General features: G+C 46.5%; 1 protein-coding gene across 5 annotated transcripts in view; it reads left to right on the forward strand.

The window, feature by feature from the left end:
* Positions 1 to 15,796, forward strand: part of TBC1D5 (TBC1 domain family member 5) — a 452,638-nt gene that overhangs the window by 14,005 nt on the left and 422,837 nt on the right. The gene's annotated exons all lie outside the window — the stretch shown is intronic.

Raw genomic sequence — 15,796 nt, forward strand, 5'->3', positions numbered from 1 at the left:
TTATTTTTATGTAAGTCTGTGTGTATTTTTTTCTTTAATTTAAATATCTGATGTGTTTTTCTACAACTATAATAAGGCCAAAGATACAGGTTTTCTGTAAAAATACTTTTTAAAAATCTAGAAAACTTTCAAAAAATGACCTAAATAAAATTTAATCTGATTTAACAGGTTTATTTTGATTTAATTTACTAAATAAATTTTGTGTCATAATTTTTACTGAATACATTTTAAAAGTTGCTCATGTTAACTTTATGTCAAGCAACAAATGCCTCAACTGAAATACATGATGAGGGAGAAAGTATAATTTAAATGTTATAATCAAATAAATTTAAAGCTTTATGTTGAACTTATTGTTGTGCTTTTGACATGTTTGTGCATTTATAATTAGTCTTGGATGCAAACTAACGCCAAGTCCACATGTTTAAGATGAAATTCCAGGTAAAACAGAAGATCTCAATATCATCTGTTTATACAGATTCTTCTGTGTCCTTTAGCAACTAATCTACCAGGCCTTTGAAAGGTGCTTGGGGCATTTCAAAACACAGAAGAACAATGGGTTCAAAAAACCCTATCTAAGTGGTGAAAGCTGTTTTGGCCTAAGACTGTATATCCATAGGAATTTGCCAATATTCCATAGGTAAATCAAAAGTACTGAACTCTCTGAAGTTTTTAAATGGGTAGAATTAGGTACACATATGGATGAGAGCCATTTTTGACATCTATGCAAATCTAATACCTTTGTCAGGTTTCTGAGCCGGAACTATTGGGCTGTTATGAGGTGCAAGTTGTTCTGATTGCCAAATTTGAGTCCAGTGGCACTTTATAAAGACCAACTAGATTTTTGGGATATAAGCTTTCTAGAGCCAAAGCTCCTTTCATCAGATACCTGACAAAGGGAGGTTTGGCTCTTGAAAACTTTGAAAATCTTGTTGCTTTTGAAGGAGCCACTGAACTTAAAATCTTGCTGTTCTACTGTGGACCTACATGGCTAGCTACCTGAAACTATGCTAATTTCCAGTGTTTCCTTTATTTTTTTTGCAACATCATCTTATTTCCCAATGAACTTGAAAAGAGATGTGGAAGCAGAGGTGGCTGTGAGGTTGGTATGATATGAGGTTAGTAAGAGCTGGTTTGCTAGAGAACATTGCATTGAGGATCCCTAAAATAGCCACTGTGTGCTTAATAAGGACAGATGATGATATCTTCCATGCCCAGAAAATTTATACTACTTATAGGTCTGTATGTATAGATGAAATTGAAAGACATCAATAGAAGGCAGAATTAAAGGTAAAGGAAGGGCTGATAAGTCTTGTACAGTTGTGATATACTAGAAATATTGCTTCTTTAAGTACTTTTCATACTTCTCATTTTAAATATATAAAATGTAATTTTGGACAAAGTTGTGTTTCTAAAATATATCTAATGTTCTAGAAGGAACTAGTTGCAAGACTAGCAGTCCAATCCTATCAAATTTATACCATTCTAAGCCTTCTTTTATGTACTTCGTAGAATTGCACAGCCTGTATTTATATATGTACTAAGCTCTAGAAGGGCTTAGTACATCATAAGCAAAATCTCCTGGCATGCATGCACAGCTTCATATGGACAGGGAATTAATACTTATGGAAGATTGATTAAGCTGTATACATTTGAATTTATCATATGCAATGCATACAAAAATGTTCCTGGTATTTGTACTTTGTTTAGCTTGCACAAGTTGGTCATTAGCCAGTTAAAATTGTTGTTGCATACACTTTCCCCCTTTAAATTGTGCTTTATATATGTTTGTAAATCTAAAATACTTTTTTTATTGAAATATGTACAGGTAGGCTCTGCTGTATAATACAATTCTTCTTCCCTAGTTTGCTTTATTGCCACAGTTTTTATAAATCCATTGTCTTTATATCTTGTTTATTGTAGTATCAAAACACAAATTATATTGTGTACATTTCTTTATTGTTCCTATAGTTTTTATTTTGTTAGAGGCTATTGTCATTCCTTTTATAATGCCTTTTTGTTCTTATCACACCTTGTCTTGTTAAAGGGATTATTAATTGATGTGACAGGGGTCAGACAGAACACCTGTAGATTACTCATAAGTTTTTCTGTGTGTCAACCAAAACACTTGCTATTTTTATGGATTCTTGTGTAAAATGGATAATAAAAAGCTAGTATATTTAAGTAGAGTAATGCATTACCCTGAATGCTTGCTGAGTAAGCACTTATTTCATAATGCCAGACATTGTAGTTGTGTGTTCCAGTCTGCTTGATATTTGTTCCAGGAAAGAAAATTGGTGTATTTTCATAGTCTTGGAGGCATGACTGGCATGACTGCTGACTTCAGCAATGAGAAGTCTCCATTTAAGTAGGACTCTGAATTAACAAATCACTGTCATAGCAATCAATATAAATTTACTATCAGGGTAGAGAGAAAGTATATTTGTATTGTGTATCACAATTAGTATGACATGGTACTTTGTGATATGACATCTCCAGCATGATAAAATATTTTCAATATTTACATACACTGGGTTGAAGGCTTATTACTTCAAATAAGGCTTATTTTAAAGTTACTGCATTTCAGAAACCTCATGCCATTTTTTAAAAGTTCAGTTTAATTGACCTTGAATGTTTCTTAAGGTTGTTTAGTATGCCCCAACAATCCTATTGTGGTTTTTGTAAATGCTTTCACGTGTTGCTTCTCCATGGCAGCTGTAATGTGTGATATGTGTTCTTCAAGGAAATTGCCCAGTGCTCTTTACACAGCTCTACAGGTTAATTCAGTTTCAGGTACTCATATAACTAGCAAAATTTACATTTTGGATGGCTCTCACATACTGGCAGTGCTATCCTAAATATAATTACATTCTTCTAATCCCATTGATTTCAGTTAATAGAGAAGGGTATATTTAGGACAGCATACAGCAGCTACCATCATTTCCATCAGTTTTCACAGGTCAGATATAATGTTGGATCAGTTCTTAAGCGGCTCAAAAGTGAAGGAAATTATTTAGGCTCTTGAACATGGCTACAGGGAACTTAAACTTTATAGGAACACCTGGGGAATGGTAAAAAAAATCAATAAGGTAATCAGAATGATTGCCAAGATTATGAATTCTGTGCTTTTCCAGAAGTGTTAATTACCTAAACACTTTGTCTCTAGTTCAAATGCAGGCATATTTTTACTTCCATAGATGAGTTATAGAAGAAGTCTCTTGAAAGCGGTCTTAAAAACCCATTACAGACCCTTTCTGTACAGCAGTGTATAAACATTACGAGAATGTTTGTAACAGGTAGAAGTTTCACAAATACTATGTTTATTATTTTGTAATGTATTGTATGCTCTATTCCACAGGTTCATGGTGGAGACATGATTTAATAATAATGTTTTTAAAATAAATATTAAAAACCTGAATTGATAATGTTTACCCATCCAAGTCTAAAATATTTTTCCTCCTGTAGTAATTTGTAAAATATAAGTGTCAGTCTTTTAACTGGATAATATGAATGATGTCATGATGAGTCATTAATAGAGATGCCAGACCCCCGGTGGGGCAGGGAATCCCCCGCCCCCGATCCCCACACCCTGCCCCCACTTACCTAACCAGCAGGGGGAATGCATCTTCCATGCGCACTCCCCCGTGGCGCTGCATGCTCCCATGTGCAGCAGCCACTGGGATCGGGCCCGTTTTGGCCCAGATTTGTGGCCGCTGTGGAGCGCGGGAGCGCTCCTGTGCTCTGCATCACCTCAAAATGGACCCGTTTCGGCTGAAATCGGGCTAGTTTCGGGCCCATTTTGCCATGGATCAAAGCACAGGAGTGCTCCTGCGCTCCACAGTGCTTCAAAATGGGCCCGATCCACGCCAAAATGGGCTCGTTTTTGGGTGCTGCAGAGTGTAGGAGCGCTCCTGCGCTCTGCAGCACCTCAAAACAGGCCCGCTTCGGCACAGATCAGGCCCATTTTAGCCCCTGCAGAGCCTGGGCACACTCCCAGGGGCCGCGCAATGACGTCACTCCCAAAGTGACATCACTGCGCTTGTGGGGGTGCACCCCGCCCCGCCGGGAGGTTGAGGGGGCCTGGCAACCCTAGTCATTAAGAACAATAACATTATATGTCTGTGGGGCAATCAAAGAAATTCAGGAGGTTTATGTAGAACTTTGCTGAACAGCCCTCCAGGCTTTATGCACACATATTGGTCATCCCCCATGCTCATCCTTTCTGCTTTTACAGTTATAAACCCTAAAACAGCTTTGAGAGTCTTCCCTTAATTTATCCAAGGAAGTAATAAATGGCAACTAAGAAAATATTGTGGCTGTAGAAATTCCTGTGGCTGTTTACAATCCAGTGGTTTAAGAAACTTTAAAACAGATTTTACAGATCACTGAAAGTATAACAAGAAAACCAAAAGAGAGAGAGTAGAACAAAGCAAATATTAACATAATGGAGAGAGAGTGTGTTCTTCTAAAGTTTTAGTTGGTCTAGCAAAATAGAATAGAATTGGCCAAACACTATATCAAACCTTTGAAAACTAGAAATAGGTATAAGAACTTGTGTTCTCAAAAAAAGAGGGATGGGGTGAGGACTGGATTGGAATTCATCTTCGCTACTTGTCCATCTTCTTCATCAGTTGTGCCTCTTGGAGAATTGAGCTGCTACCACATGTAGAGAAGACAGAGCTGGAACATAGAGCATGGTTTGTCCACTCACATTAGATTTGGCTGGTCAATGTATAAAATTGTGAAATTCATGTCCTCTTCACAGTCTGCTGTTTTCTGTCTCCTTAATTTCCTGTCAGAACCAATGTGAGGTTTATTTACTGTCAAAATTATCTTTGTTTCCTAGAGGGTTTCCTTAGTTATGTCTTGGGATGGTTAAACAATGTGCGTAAACCTGGCTTGTGCTGTGTTTGAATGTGGTTTCCCCCCCCCCCCTTCTCCTTTCCTTTCTGGCATGGAGGGTGAGAAAGAGTGGTGGTGTTAGACTGACTTTGGTTATCCGTGATGTGCACATGCAGGTGTGCTGCATAACCAGAGCTGCTTAGCTGTGGCACAGCTAGAAATCAGGAAGCTACTTATAGGCAGAGCCAGTCTTTCAAGAAAGTTATTCCACAGAGTGCAAGTTATGAAAGATATGAAGCCCGAATGGTCAAGGAGTTAGGCATTCAGAAAGCATTTGTCCATGGGCAAATTTGAGGCTGAGAATAGTCCAACAACAACATTTGAATCCTTGACAGTAAATTCAAAACTTAAGATAACCAAGTCATGTCATGGACTAATTACATCTGCATCAGTTGATTGAGGAACTAAACGTGAAGAAAGTGCACACACTTGCTCGTGAACACAGACACAGGCTAATAAGATCCAGATTGATACCAAAACCAGTATAGTGTTGGTTTTCTGCTTTCTCTTCCTCCACCCACACATGGATGCACCCACCTATATAACTAAGGACCCCTGAAGGGAGAGAGGAGAAGCAGTGAGAATTTTCTTTTGGTCTGTCCATTGCTGCCATTGTGTAAGACCTCAGCAATATTAATAGGTGTTGCAGAAGAAGTGAAGGAGGAGGGAAATTCTGGATGACAACACTGGGTGTGCCATTGAGTTCCAACTGCTTGGGATCAGTGAATTTTCACCAAATACCTTAGCTTGTTTAAGCTTGATTTAGTTTTGCACTGGGAGGAGCTCACTCATCTCTAGATTTAATGGGAGCTACATGCAACTTGATGTTTGAGAAAATATCTGTACAGAACATTATTGAGCAGTAACAGGTTAATAATTGTTTTTAAAAAAGCCTTCCAATGGTGAAGCCCCATGCTCCATCACTAAAATGGACTGTTACCAAACTTTTTGAACATGCACACATTTACCTGCATCTCCGTATCTCCTTGACTGTATTTGTGCTTGTGATGTAGCTGGGTGCCTAAAAATTTGGAAGGATGGTTTCAGACACTAGATTTTCCCTTGGGTCATTTAGGATAAGGTTCAGATCCATCCATAGTCCAACTCAAATGAATATTTTGATTCAAAACCTCAACCATTCCCCTTTCCAGGTTTACCAAAACTCATTGATAGTAGTGCTGATAACAGTGGGAAGACTCCCACTGTGTATGCTCACAGTATGTGTTTAGAACCACAAGGAATGAGGTTCCTATGGTTCTTGCTGTCAGTTTGAGCACTTTAATCCAGTTAAATCACCTAACAAAATCAACCTTGGTGCATGCCCTTTCTGACCTAGTTTTTGCCCACGATCTCAAAACTCCTTTTTTCTCTTGTGTTGCAGTCTTTGTGGCTTTTCTCTTACCTTTTTTTGTTTCCTGTGAGAAAAGGGCAGCAGAGTCCTTTGATCTCATTGTATCAAGCTTCAGAAATTATCCATAGAATTTGTTTATGTGGAGATAGTTCTTTTGTTCTGACAGCTAGAACCAACTTACTACTTTCACTATGTACAAGAGGAGGTGATTGTTTTATTGATGAATATGGAAAAAGTGAATAGTCCAGTGCTTTGTTCCATTCTTCTAATTTACGACACCGATAATAATGGATGATGGATGAGATATCCAAACATTAATAAATAATCTTAAAAGGTATACTAAATCAAAGAGGAAGAGACCAAGAAACAATCTTATATAATGTTTCAAGAAGGGTTAGCTAATTCTGGTGTCATTAATTCTAGTATAAGCAACAAACAATCCATTTAAAGGAGATGTGCTGCCAATAGGGTAACAACTATAACTATATTGTCAAAGGCTTTCATGGCCGGAGAACGATGGTTGTTGTGGATTTTCTGGGCTGAATTGCCGTGGTGTTGGCATTGTAGTTCCTGACGTTTCGCCAGCAGCTGTGACTGGCATCTTCAGAGGTGTCAAACTGAGTTTGACACTGAGAGATCTCTGTCTTTTGGTGCTACACCTCTGAAGATGCCAGTCACAGCTGCTGGTGAAACGTCAGGAACTACAATGCCAAGACCACGACTATACAGCCCGGAAAATCCACAACAACCAACTATAACAGTATTGACACCTTTTTCTTAGGTTTTTTTTTTAAATTGAACTGATTTTAAAACACTGTCATGAGCCAGATACTATTTTTGGAAAAGATCATGTACTCTGCTCAAGTAAACTCAAGAGATTTAAAAATATCTTATAACTAGCAACAAAGCCCGTTGTGTCAGGAAATACAATGGGCGCTAGTGGGGCCTTGTAAGGCCCATGATGCCCCACTGCAGGGCCCAGTTGCTCAGCTCTCCCAAAACCTCGCGGCCCTCCAGAGAAGTCCACCGCAGTCCCATGCCCCTCCCAAGGCTGCACCAGTGCACTGGACCTTTCCACCACCTCTGCAGCCACCGCGGGGCCTTGGGATGGTTGCGCCACCATGCTGGCCATCCCAAGGCCTTGCGGAGGCCTGATGCAGTTGCAAGGAGGCCTGCATGGTGGTGGAAAGGCCCTCCCAAGGCCCTACAGAAGCCCAGTGCAGCGGCGGGGAGGCCTGGTGTGGCGGTGAGGCCCAATGTGGCGGCTGGAAGGCTCTCCCAAGGCCCCACAGAGGCCTGTTGTAGTGGCAGGAAGGCCCGATGCAGCCCCACAACCCTCCAGAGGGCCCTACCACAGCAAGGAGGCCACTGCAGCGACAGAGTATCCCAAACTTTAAGAGGCCGTGTTGCCAACAACGCACTTTTTATCCTGGTGCGCCTGCACAGGCGCACACACGGGCAGGCGCACCAGGATAAAAAGTGCGCCGCTGCCGCCACTGCCAATACTGCTTGCCTTTTATATAGTAGGATTCTTGGAACTATCATATAATGAATAGATTGGATAAAAAACAGACGTCAGTTTTGAAATGTCTTTTTAAACTCTTGTGTTTAATTCAAAGAACTGTGACTGTAGTGATGCTTGCATAAAAAATCCCCCCCCCCACACACACACTTATTGTTGCAGTCTGTTATGCTTCCCTTGAAAAGCTGCTGTGGAAGGTGGGGGCAGGGTTGTGAATAGTAAGGAAAGCAGTATAGAGACTTGCAGTTTGAAGGAGGAATTTGAGCATATCATTCCCTTATATAAAGAGAAATACTTGCACTTGCTGAATGGGAAGATTGGAAGCCCACCATACATCAAGAAGTTCACATATTTCCCTCTTGGACTGTACCACTGAATGGGGAATGAATAAATGTTGCAAAGTTTCTGAATATAAAAACAAACATCTTTCCTATGAAAATAGTATGTCAGGGAGAAAACTTCCAGCTTCGTCTTTTTACTAACCTTTTAGCTTATTTTACTAACTTTTTAGCATATTTTACATTTTAAAAAAATGTACGCCAGTCTGAAGTGGTATTGTGTAGGAAGGCATAAACTATGCAGTATTTCTGTTCACTTCTTATGTTTATTATTTATTTAGGATAGTACGATTTGAGTCCAGCGCTGCCTTAGAGATCAACAAAATGTTCAGTGCATAAGCTTTAAAATTTGGACTTTGTTGGGCTCTAAAGTGCCTCTGGACTCGAATCCTACAGTTCTACTGTAGACCAACGCAGCTACTACTCACATAAATTTATTTAGCATATTTCTGTGCTGTTTCTTCAGAGACCAGCTCAAGGCAGTTTATAGTGAAAACAGTGTCACAAAATAAAACAACAAGCCATTAACAACAAACTTTGTGGGACCCCTTAATTGTAGTGATGTTTTTAGTTTTAATATGTAATAGTTTTTGTTGTTTTAAATTATTTTTAATGTTGTAAATCACTTCAGTCCTTGTTTGTGGGAAAGGCAGTATAAAATCTAATAAATATAAACAAATAAAAGTCATTGGATAGGTTAAAAACTATCGATAAAACAAGAGGTACAAACTGTTAAAAAGCTGATGAGATAAAATCCCTTTTAAAAACCTGGGTAAAAAGATGAGTTCTGGCCTGGAGCCTAAAAGAAAATAAAGTAGGTGCTAGACAACCTTAAAAGGGAGTGTGTTCTAGAGGTGAGGTGCCCCCAGGGGGAGATTGTTCCAAAGTCAAGGTGCCATTGCAGAAAATGCCCTGTCTGTAGTCATCACCCACTTCACCTGGAGGCACAGAGAGCAGTTTGAAAGGAAGATATTAACTGGCAGGCTGGATAGTATGAGTGGAGAGCAGAGATGGGCACGAACCGGAAAAACGGTTTGTCGTATTTCATGAACCACGAACTTTCACGAACCTGCCCCGGTTCGCAAACTGATTCGTTTGGTTTGTGAAAACGTCACATCCCTGTCAGCAAATCGTCACTTCAGGGTCAGCAGAAGGTCACTTCCAGGCCAGCAGAAGGCCACTTCCGGGTCAGCAGAAGGTCTGCAGGAAATCCACCCTCTGTTGCCTAGGAAACTGATCGGCGCCAGGCTGTCTGCGGTGATGAACCAAAAACTGAACCAAATGAACCAGCCTAAAGTTTGTGGCGGTTCATCAGAAATGGGCTCTGACGAACTGCTGGCTCACGAACCACGAACTGGCCTGGTTCATCATGAACTTTGGTTTGTATTTTGGTTCGTGCTCATCTCTAGTGGACAGTATGGGTGGATAGTGTTGGTGGAGACAGTCCTTCAGAACAGAATATGAAAGGGGAAGGAGTATGATTCAATTTTAAGGCAAGTGTTTGGGCCTTGACATAATTGTTAGTTCATCTTCGTTCTTCTGTGCCTCCACACATGGGGACTGCGCAGGCGCAGGCCAGCCGCCGGAGAATTTTCTAGAGCTTCCATGGCTCCGAAGGGGCCGTTTGTCGCGCGCCTCAGCGACCGTTTTCCCGCCCAAACGGTCACGTGATCCTCCAGCGACCAACGGCCCCTTCCCTCAGTTCTCTTCTTGCCGCCGCTTGGAGAGAACGTGAGCTTCGTTGCTCTGTGCTTTTTTGTGCTTCGTGCTTTATTCTGACTGATTGCTTGGCTTTTGACTTCGGACTTCGTGACCTCGACTATTCTTCGGATCTCGTTTTGGACTTTGTTGTGGACTCGGTAATTTGACTCGGACTGTTTTTGACCTTCCTTTCGCGTGCCCCTGAAGATGGCCTCAAAGGCTCTCTTCAAGCATTGTCTCCAATGCCACACGAAAATGGCCAAGACCGATGGCCATGAACTGTGCCTGTTCTGTTTGGGGGAGACCCATAATGTGACGGCCTGTAAGATTTGCCAGGGCTTCACCAGCAAGGCCCGGCAGGAGCGCAAGGCCCGACTGAACTCCTCCCTGTGGCAGAAGGTCATGTCCGGAGGCGCTCCGCTGCCCTCCTCCAAGGCCGGCCCAAGCCCCTCTGCCGAACGGCATTCGAGAGCTGGCTCAGTGGCCTCCGCGAGGTCGGGGTCGAAACCGCGTCCCCCGAGTACCTCGGCGTCGAGAGCGGCCTCTCCAGCGCAGGGACCGGTGCGGCCGCCCCGTAGCGCGTCATCTACCAGGTCGGATCCGAGACCAGCTTCGGAACCGAGGATCCTGGTACCGAGTCCCCGGTCGGAACCGACGACCGGTTCGATCCCGATCAAGGCGAAGAGGTCGAAGCCGAGGTCCCCTTCGAAGGCGAGGAGCGCGTCGGTTCCGAGGTCTTCTTCGGAACCAGCGAAGAAGAAGAAGAAGACCAAGCATCATCGGTCGCCGCGTCCCGCTCCTCAGGAGGAGGTCATCGTGCTTCCTCACACGCCTTCCCCTCACCTGGGCTCCCCTGAGCCAGAAGCCATCTCCGTGCCGGTGCCGGATCCGATGGCCTTCGAGACGGTGCCCACGGAATTCTCGTCGGGGCCGGAGCCGAGCCCGCACCGTCGGAGCCGACCATCGCTTGCCCTTCGGTCGCCGAGGCTGGAACCGAGCCTGTCTCCTCGTCGGAGCCGTCCGTCGCCGGTCCGTCCGTCTCCACCTCCGGTCGGTCGTGAGCGGCATGGTTCCGGCGACAGTGTCCGATCAATCCGGTCCACTGCGTCCCGGCATCGACAGGCTTCCTACCTCCCCTCGCCATACCGTTGCCAATGGGAGGGGGCACCTGCGGGCTTCTCCGTGTCGGAACCGAGGCCTTCGACATCAAGGTCGGCGTGGGCTCCCCCTCCGCTCCAGGTTCCGGAATCCCAGCTCGGTTCCGATGAGGAGGATGTGGAGAGCTTTGGCGGCTACCAGTCGGAGTCCTGGTCCGAACCATCGCCAGCTGAGGAGCTAGTGCCATCTGCGGACTCGCCATTCGAGGACCTCCGCATCTACGCCGACCAGATGGCAAGGATGGCCAAGGCTCTCGAGATGGATATCTCTTCGGCAGTTCCCCAGACCAAGGACAAGCTCCTCAAACGTATCTATGGGGATAATCCGGCGTACGTTGGCTTCCCCATGCTCGAGGGTATTGAGGAGATTGTGGAGAAGGTGTGGCAGGTGCCCTGTGATCAACCTCCAACGTCCAAGCGCATCGAGCAGCTTTACAAGATCAAGCAGGGCACCTGGCCGGCGTTGGTGAAACACCCTCCACCTTCCTCCTTGGTCACAGAGGAGTTCAACCCCCGACGATCGGGTCACTCCTCGGTGCCTGCCGATAAAGAGGGCAAGAAGCTTGATGCCATGGGCAGGCGCCAGTACATCGTCGCTTTGCTGGGTCTGAGGATTGCCAACTACCAGACCATCATGGCAGGGTACCAGCTGTACCTCTGGGAGAAGTTGGCATCCTATACCCGGGACCTCCCTCCTGAGCAGAAGGCTGTGGTGTCCCTGCTGCAAACAGAGGCTGTCCGGCTGTCTAAACAGCAAATGAACGCTGGGAGCCACGCTGCTGACACTGCTGCTAGGGGGATGGCGTCGGCGGTGGTCCTCAGGCGCCACTCTTGGTTGCGGTCGACGGCCCTGTCCCAAGAGGTGCGTTCCAGGGTGGAGAGCATGCCCTTTGAAGGGGACTCGCTGTTCTCCAAGTCCACCGACGAGACCCTGAAGAAGAAAAAGGAGGACAGGCAGACGGCGCGGTCGTTGGGTCTGGCTCCAGCGGACAAGCCCTCCTCCAGGTCACGGTACGCTCCCCGGTCTGGCCCTTACCATTACCAGGGCAGATACCAACATCAGCGGCCGGGCTACCAACAGTTTCCTGCCTACCAGCAGCGGCCTTACCCTCCCGCACAACAGCAAAGGAGGCGTCGGCCCTTCAAGCCTCGTCAGGCACAGCAACCGGCCCAGCATAAGGACCAGCAGGGCGCCGGGAGGCAATACTGACGGGTCACGCCAGCCGTATCCCCGAACTTTTTGGACAGACTGAGTCCACTCCTCTCTGAGTGGGAGTCAATAACATCTGACTCATGGGTCTTAACTATTGTTGAACTGGGATACGGGCTGGAGTTTGTTGAGCTGCCTAGATGCAGTTCACCCCTGACAGCTGTCAATAACACTATGGCCGAGCTGGATGCGGAGATCGTGTCGCTCTTGGCCAAGGGTGCTGTGGAAGAATTGCCCTATGAGGACTCTGTAAAGGGTTTCTTCTCTAGGTTCTTCCTGGTCCCGAAGAAGGATGGGGGCTTACGTCCCATTTTAGATCTGAGGGGCCTTAATGCCTTCCTCAAGGTGACCAAATTCAAAATGGTTACGTTGGCGGCTGTGATCGCCTTACTGAAACAGGGAGATTGGTTTGCGGTTCTTGACTTAAAAGACGCATACTTTCACGTGGGCATACGGAAGGAGCACAGGAAATACCTGAGCTTTGTTTACCGGCAAAGGGTTTTCCGGTATAAGGTGCTCCCCTTTGGCCTGTCCACTGCCCCACGAGTGTTCACTAAATGTGTGGCCCCTGTGGTTTCCTTCCTACGGGAAGAAGGCTGTACCATCTTTCCGTACCTCGATGACTGGCTCATCGTGGCTGAATCGGAGTCTAGGCTGGTGCAGGACATTGGCTTGGTACTTAGCACTTGCCAACGCCTGGGGCTCCTGGTGAACTTGGAGAAATCCAAGCTGGTGCCCAACTGCAAGGTGTCCTACATTGGTGCACTGTTAGACTCTGTGGAGGGTAAGGCCCTGCTCCCCTTGGAGAGGGCTCGGTCCCTAAGGGGTCTGGTGTCCATGTTCAAAAGGAACCGATTCCAGTCTGTGCGCACTATCCAGTGCTTACTAGGGCATATGGCAGCGGCCACCTCTGTGGTGCCTTTCGCTAGGCTGCGTATGCGCCCTCTCCAGAACTGGTTTGTGCGGAGGTACGATGCTCTGTTGCACCCTCCATCCCTCAAATTCTCTATCCCGAGGGTCATCCTCTCCTCCTTGGACTGGTGGCTGTCTGATGACAACTTGTTTAGAGGGACCCCTTTTGGGTATCAACACCATGACATCACGGTTACCACTGATGCCTCTCTGTTGGGATGGGGGGCTTACTGTGGTGATGTGTCTGTGCAAGATGTCTGGTCTGACAGGGAAAAGACCCTCCATATCAATGTGCTTGAACTAAGGGCCATTCGTTTCGCACTTGTGTCTCTTACAGCACTGCTGAGAAATCGTCAGGTCTTGGTGCAGACGGACAACACGACTGCCATGTACTACGTGAATCAGCAGGGGGGCACAGTGTCCATGGCCCTGTGCCGGGAAGCCACGCTCACTTGGCAGTGGGCTATCAAGAACGGCGTGTCGCTCCGTGCTATACACGTGGCTGGGTCAGACAATGCCCGGGCAGATGCCCTCAGCAGGGCCCCTTTACTAGACCACGAGTGGGAACTGAACGGAGAGTGCGTTGGGCCGATCTTCCAGATGTGGGGTCATCCGGTGATAGACGTGTTCGCCACTGCGGCGACCACCAAGGCCCACACGTTCTGTTCCAGGGCAGGGAGCGACCCCCTCTCTATTGGGGATGCCTTCCAGTTTACGTGGACGCAGGGCTTGCACTACATGTTTCCTCCATTCCCCTTGATTCCCAGGGTCCTGTGCAAGATAGAGGAGGACGGGACGGACTGCATCCTAGTGGCCCCCTTCTGGCCACGGCAGGTTTGGTTCCCGAAGCTCCTGCGGATGTCCCAACGGACATATGTGAGTCTGCCCCCTCGGCAAGACCTTCTCTTAAACGGGAGCCTAGTCCACCACGATCCCAGGAAGCTGCACCTAACGGCTTGGCGGATCGTTCCTCCCCGATAGGTTTTACTGACGAGGTACAGAGGGTCCTCCTGAATGCTCGTCGGCCATCCACTAGGCGCGCTTATGCGGCCAAGTGGCGCAGGTTTGAGCTCTGGGCACTTGCCAGAGGAGTGGTGCCCGAAAGCAGTCCCTTGGGGGTTGTGTTCGAGTATTTGTGCCACTTGCGTGGCCTGGGCTTGAAGGTGTCCTCCCTCAAGGTACACTTGGCAGCGATATCAGCTGCTCACGCCCGAGTAGAGGGTGCTACGGTGTTTTCTCACCCACAATCCCGCCAGTTCCTTAAGGGCATGTACAATCTTTAGCCACCTGTGTCGGCGCCGGTGCCTCAGTGGTCGCTGTCCTTGGTGCTCTCACGTCTCATGTTGCCTCCATTTGAACCTATGGCTACATGTCCCTTGGATATGCTATCCTACAAGGTAGCATTCTTGGTGGCCGTCACATCGGCCAGAAGGGTCAGTGAACTGTCTGCACTGCGGTCTGACCCTCCCTTTCTTGTGTTTCATCCTAACAAGGTGGTCCTGCGTCCCTGCCTGGGGTTCCTGCCCAAGGTGGTGTCCGCCTTCCACCTCTCGCAGGATATCTCACTGCCTGCATTCTTTCCTCAACCTTCCTCTAAGGGGGAAAAGGCCCTCCATTCCCTAGACTTGAAGAGGGCCCTAGCCTATTACCTGGATAGGACGAAGGGATTCCGCTCCTGTCCTCACCTGTTTGTATGTTTTGGGGCCAAGGACAAGGGTAACAGGGCTTCCTCACAGACCCTGTCTAGGTGGATTGTGACGGCCATTAGCAAGGCCTATTCCCTGGCAGAGGTAGCTTGCCCGCTTCATGTCAGAGCCCACTCCACGCGGTCCCAAGCGTCCTCTTCGGCACTCCTCAGGGGGGTGCCCCTGGTTAACATTTGTAAAGCGGCCACATGGTCCTCTGCAGACACCTTTGTCAGGCATTACGCCGTTGATGTCAATGCGGAGCAGGATGTATCTGTGGCCAGGGCTGTCTTACACTCCCTTTTTTCCTGAGGGAGTTTTGGAATGACTTTCTTGGCGTACCTGTTGGGTACCCTTGAGTGAAGGTGTGTATATATGTACCTGGGGGTGTGTATATATGTAAATATTGAGTATTTATGTGTCCTTACACAGTATTTTTTCATAGATGTATATATGCATATCTGTTTATTGCTGATCTTGTTTGCTTAATAAAATTGTGTTGGACTTCACCCCCGCCTTCCTTATTGTGTGAAGCTTGGTACACTCCCATGTGTGGAGGCACAGAAGAACGAAGATGAAAACAGGGTTAACATACCTGTAACTTATGTTCATCGAGTTCTTCTGTGCTGACACACAACCCTCCCTCCTACCCCGCTGTGAACTCCAATGCACGGTATTGTGATGGCTGTAACGGAAATTGGTGTTTTTAAGGTGTTATGGCTGAAGTGTGTTGGTCAAGCGGCGGCAAGGGAGAACTGAGGGAAGGGGCCGTTGGTCGCTGGAGGATCACGTGACCGTTTGGGCGGGAAAACGGTCGCTGAGGCGCGCGACAAACGGCCCCTTCGGAGCCATGGAAGCTCTAGAAAATTCTCCGGCGGCTGGCCTGCGCCTGCGCAGTCCCCATGTGTGTCAGCACAGAAGAACTCGATGAACATAAGTTACAGGTATGTTAACCCTGTTTAATAAAGAACACACATACATACTCAATTAGACTTCTATGGACTGATCATTTTAGTTAAAG

Source organism: Eublepharis macularius, chromosome 11 (assembly GCF_028583425.1).
Source record: "Eublepharis macularius isolate TG4126 chromosome 11, MPM_Emac_v1.0, whole genome shotgun sequence".
NCBI classification, from domain to species: domain Eukaryota; kingdom Metazoa; phylum Chordata; class Lepidosauria; order Squamata; family Eublepharidae; genus Eublepharis; species Eublepharis macularius.